Genomic DNA, 6,085 nt, shown 5'->3' with positions numbered 1-6,085 from the left:
AAAAGAAGCAGAAGAAGGAAGAGAAGACGATGGAGCGATCAACCTAGGAAGCTTGTGGGCATGTACTGGCACAGAAAGACCATAACAGGCGTAATTACATATATACAAAGCCTTGGCCAACAAAGATTTATCAATAGGGTATTAATCTCTTTCAGCAAACGAGATTTAAGCTTTCAGTATAGAGAAGTAACGTAAAGTCATATTTCAAAATAAATTTTCAAATTGATAATATCTTGACATTGCCATTCCCTTTCAGCACAAGAGATTTAAACTTTCAGTATAGACAATTAAAGGGTAAAATCCACAGGAAACATGAAAGGAAAAGACCAGGTACCAAGCGCTTTCGTGTATTACGTACACTTCTTCAGAGTACAAGGTTACTTTGCACTCTGAAGAAGTGTACGTAATACACGAAAGCGCTTGGTACCTGGTCTTTTCCTTTCGTGTTTCCTGTGGATTTTACCCTTTAATATCTGTCACGTGCAGTTTTGCGACCGATAAGTAATAGACAATTAACGTAAAGTCTTCTTTCAATATAAACTTTAAGTATTAAAATGGCAATAACCTCAAATATACACTACATTAAATTCAAACCCATTCACTTTCCTACTTTAAGCCATCAGGTTTATACACAAGAACGGATAGAACAGTCATTGAATATTCTAACATCTACCTATTTAAATTCATAATCAATCAATGTCAGTAACAGCTGAGCAATAATTGTGGCTGATATAGGTTACTGTGCAAGAGTTAAATGAAGCAGAACGTTCAACATGACTAAAATAATTTTCTGCACGAAATTATGCTTAAAACCATTCTGGAAGAAGAGATGCTTATAAATATTAAATAATAACAATAATCTTCACAGTTGATACAAAAACATAATTCTATTCACTGGACAAAGATCTCAAATCTTATTTCCCGAGACAAATTCACAAACTAAAGGGGCAATCGGTATATTGCAGACCTCCACAAAGGCAGCTTTATTTCTCGACCTTGACCTTTGATCTTAAAATGTATTAATTGGCGTGGATTTTCATACACTCAAATAGGAACCAAGTTTGAAGTCTCTGTGATAACGACGTCCAAACTTATGGCTGATTACGTGAATTGGACATTTTGTTTGACCGTGACCTTGACCTCCCAAATTCAATAATTTCCAGATTTTTTACAAAAGAGTTAATCCCTGCAAGTTTCATTACTCTACGTTTAAAATTGTGGCCAGAAAGCTGTTAACAAACAAACACAGACAAACAAATAAAAACATAAGAGGGTAAAACATAACATACTTCCAACTTCGTTGGCGGATGTAAAAACAAAACAAAAACTCCTACATGCAAAGTAAAGGAAATTAATAATAATCTTATTTGCCATCAAGGATTGCATTATCATTATCCTTTAACACCAAAGTCAGATATCAATAACATGGCATTAACTGCAATATAAAGTCACATTGCGCCCAGGAGGTCTATACAAACAGCGCATTATTTCAGCCATCCATAATCAGCGATTTAAGTTACGCAACTACAGTAAAAGGAAAAGCTTATACATTCATCGTATTTATTAACTCCAACGAAGTTGGAAAGAGGTTATGTTTTCGCCCCTGTTTGTGCGTTTGTTTGTGAACAGCTTCCTGGCCACAATTTTTTTTTTTTCGAATAGTAATGAAAATTGCAGGGATTAACTTTAACTATTAAGTAAAAAGCTGGAAATGACTAAACTTAGGATTAACAATTAAGTAAAAAGCTGGAAATTATTAAAATTTGGAAGGACAAGGTCACGGTAAAGCAAAATGACCAATTCACGTAACAAGCCATAAGTTTGGACAACGTTGTCACGGAGACTTCGAACGGGGTTCATATTTGAGTGTATGGAAATCCATGCCAGTTAACGGATATTACGGGCATAGGTCAAGGTCTAGAAATAAGCTGCCAGAGCGGAGGTCTGCGCTCTACTGAGTGCCCTTCTAGTAGATTTATGAATTTGGGCTGTGTAACCCGGCTTTGGGTCTGATGGCATTCAGTACCAAATTATAAAATGGGAAAATTCTGAAATTACACTTTTGGTAAGTTAAGAGGAGACAAAAGTAGAATAAGAGAGGTGGCAACGTAAAGCAAAGAAATTACAGATATGGGCCGAAGAAAATCTTGAAAGACCTTATGAGTAATGACTGACGTCACTAACCACCTACGAAGTACCATTTGCATTGCGGTAATAAAAGTAATCTCTCACAATATACATGGAGCTTTATACTTTCGACCTTTTAAAATTATTAAATTATCTTTTTAAATTTTCTTTTTATCAAGGTAAAATTTGTTATTGCAGGTAAACCATTTGTTTTTGGCCTTACACAGCCCCCACACAATAATTACAGAGGGAGTCGTGTGGGATCATCGTTGAAGCAAACTTAGGTATTACAGATGGCTTCAAACTGTTGGAACCTAGATTCATGTCTACTTTAGGCTCCAGAGCCTTTAAATATGCGGCCCCGAGACTATATAATAAGCTCCCACAAAACATTCGAATGATTGAAGACATTAAGGCTGTCAAGAGCAAACTGAAGACTTTCTTATTTCACGAGTCTTGACAGTGACGATTTAACAGTAAATGAACAATACGAGACATGAAACGTTAAATACTCTGAACGAACAAGGTAAAACGACAGTGGAGGTCCTGTAGAGAGTGGGGTTCCCCTGCTGTATGGGACCGGAAAAGCAGCCAACAAAGTAAAGTAAATAAAGTATTTTTCATCTCCTATATACAATATTTGTGGGAAAAAATAATGGGAGTGTCTGGTAAGAAAGCTGGACTTTGGTTGGGATCAAGTCCCATAACTTGAATAACACCATTCGAATATTTATCTGAACTAGAGGATCACTCAAGTTGAGCGAAGACCTCCGCCAAGGCAACTTATTTCTCGACCTTGACCTTTGACCTTATGTATTAATTGGCGTGGATTTTCAAACACCCAAATATGAACCAAGTTTGAAGTCTGTGACAACGATATCCAAACTTATGGCTGATTACGTGAATTTGACATTTTGCTCGACCTTTGACCTAGACCTTGACCTTGACTTATGACCTTCCAAAATTTAATAATTTCCATTTTTTTTTACATAACAGTTAATCCCTGTAAGGTTAATTACTCTACGATTAAAATTGCGACCAGGAAGCTCTTCACAAACAAACAGGGGGTGAAACAACATCCTTCCAATTTCGTTGGCGGAGATAATTAATCATTACCCAAATAGCAAAGTTCAGTGCGTATGTCATCAGTAGCAATCCTACATACTGTATAACCTTTTCAGAACTCGGGGTCATTACTCTGTTGATATCTATTCTCTTTAGGTACCTTTTAAACCTAACCACATTATTCAGACAATACCTATAATTACCTCCGCCAACGAAGTTGGAAGCAAGTTATATTTTCGACCCTGTTTGTGTATTTGTGTGTGTGCGTGTGTGTGTGCGTGTGTGTGTGTGTGCGTGTGTGCGTGCGTGTGTGCGTGCGTGCGTGTGTGTGTGCGTGTGTGTGTGTGTGCGGGTGCGTGTGCGTGGGTGAGTGTGTGTGTGTGAATACCTTCCTGGCAACAATTTCAATCGTAGAGTAATAAAACTTACAGGGATTAACTAATGTAAAAATCTGGAAATGATTAAATTTTGGAAGGTCAAGGTCAAAGGTCAAGCAAAATGACCAATTCACATAATCAGCCATAAGTTTGGACATCACTGTCACAGACACTTCAAACTTGGTAAATATTTGTGTATGAAAATCCACTCCAATTAATACTTGTTTAGGTCAAAGATCAAGGTCAAGGTCCAGCTATAGGTCGAGAAATAAACTGCCGCGACGGAGGTCTGCGCTCTACAGTGTGCCCCTCTAGTTAGTTATGAGTTTGTGATAAATGGTCATTCTACGTAAACCCCAATTCACGCCACCAATGAGAAAAGGTTTCCCAAATTTTACGAAAATCTACCTTATTTACTTACAAAATACTGAGTAAGTATATCTAACACTTGTGAATAATAGATTTAAAGGTTAAAAGGTTAAGGTGATAGAAAAACTTTCTTAAAAACACAGGAAAATTAACCAATTACATTAAACACTTCGAGAATAACTTTTATAGAAAATTTTCTTAAACAATAAGGTAAATGAACTAACTATATTCAACACAGAATAATAGATTTATATAAAAAAAGTAAAAAAAAAATAAATAATGAAAAATAACTAATATCAAACCTCTTGAACTAATTTTTTTTTTAATTTTTCTTCGTTTACATAAAAAAATTCTTAAACAATAAGGAAAATTAACTATCTCGACATTTATCTCAAACTAATTTTAAAATTTTTCTCCGTTACACAATGCAAATTAAGTTTTCATATACGAAACTGAAAACTATTTTAAAGTATTTAATAAGTCACCTGGTTTTCTTACACAATATAGAATATTAATCATGATCAATGCTTTAATTTGTAAAATATTAATAGAAAAAAAAACATTTGCGTACACTAAGGATAAAGATAAACTTGTTTATATTAAACGTCGAATATCTAAAAAAAAAAAAAAATCCGCAAACGAATTTTTTATATACTGACGAGCAGCTATTTAGTATTCGATGCAGAAAATTTTATATTTGATAAGACTAAACCATTGATAAATACGGTAATTTATAGTAATCAACGTAGAAGATTCTACCAGATGTGCTTAACCCAACTATTCACACTAGATTTAAACTTTAGCTAAAACAACCGACGAATCTGTTTGAATTATAATTACTGTATATTGATAATGCAATTTCAATGCGCATGAATAAAGCAACCAATTTGAAGGGAGACGTATCATATAAATAAAATTATGCAATATGAAAAAAAAAAAACATTGGTAGCCTCGAAATCAATCTCAACCTGATCATCTCTCCACACAGTATTAAAACTAGAGTTTTTAGTTATAATTTTCAAAGTAAAATAAAGCGATGAACTACAACCATACGACTAAAGGAAGCATAATATATGCCAGAATCCATTGGGATACAAGAGATAAAAACTATAGTATACCATATTTTTTTTTATTTTAAAGTAGACTGATTGATTTAAAGTTTTCTGGCATCCTGACATTATTTTAAAGTAGGGCTATCGAATCCATCCATCATATGATAGAGCAATGAGACATATGCCACTAATTGAATAAAAAACTAAAAAGTTGCGAAAAAGTTGTTAACACAGTCGTATAATTGTGTTAAGACTTCCAAAATGTCTATAAGAAATGGAGCTACGGGCCAAATACCACCAATTGAATCGAAACACCAAAAAGTTACGAAAAAAGGCTGTTAACACAGTTACATAATCGTGTTAAGACATCCGAAATTTCTATAAAAAGTAACACAAAAAGAAAAGAGTATATCACTTACAAAACTTTCATCCCAGGAGACAACCGATTCACAGATGGTTGATCACAATTCCTACCACAACAATAATAGCTTTTATACTAAATTGCAATAGAGTATATAGTCGCAATGTACGAGGATGAACAGATGGTCTAAAGGGTAGTCTACGGAGGCGAAATAGGTAAATTCAAGGAAAAAGGAGAGGAACGTAATATAATAGCAGATTTATATTATTTTAGAATCCTTGGAAGACAAGTGGCACCATCTAGAGTCATTTCTAGCAACTGTGGCCGATAAACCTGGGATTTTGTCTGTTGGGTCAAATCAAAATACAATTTCATATATGTTTTACTATTTTATTTTCCTCACACATATTTACAACATATTTTTCATACGCTTGCAGTTATTTATAGCTTACTGAAGTACACCGTTTTATTTTGGTTACAGTGTAACGTAGACAAATCAACTAGTTTATAGCTTGTATTTTCCAAACGCCTTTTTTGAGGAATATATTTCACACATTAAAAGTCTAAATTAGACCTCTTGATTCAGAATCACTATAAAGACTTCTTCGTTATATCTATAGTAAATAGTTTTTATGCTATTGCATTAGTTCCTTGAATATTATTGCTTTTTAAGTTTAATGGTTCAATGTGAAGAAGTTTGAATAATATCTTAAGAGGCAATTATTCAGCAGTAA

The 6,085-nt window shown here is 34.1% G+C and overlaps 1 long non-coding RNA gene across 1 annotated transcript in view; it reads right to left on the bottom strand.

Annotated features, from left to right (window-relative positions):
- Positions 1-5,546, bottom strand: part of LOC137614373 (uncharacterized) — a 10,404-nt gene extending 4,858 nt beyond the window's left edge. The window contains exon 1 of the long non-coding RNA XR_011039077.1: positions 5,410-5,546. This is a non-coding gene — a long non-coding RNA (uncharacterized lncRNA). The remainder of the gene's footprint in view (positions 1-5,409) is intronic.
- Between the last annotated feature and the right edge of the window lie 539 nt (positions 5,547-6,085).

This window comes from Palaemon carinicauda, chromosome 20 (assembly GCF_036898095.1).
Source record: "Palaemon carinicauda isolate YSFRI2023 chromosome 20, ASM3689809v2, whole genome shotgun sequence".
NCBI lineage: Eukaryota > Metazoa > Arthropoda > Malacostraca > Decapoda > Palaemonidae > Palaemon > Palaemon carinicauda.
The sequence above is the reverse complement of the archived record's forward strand: the minus strand, read 5'-3'. Positions and strand labels throughout refer to the sequence as shown.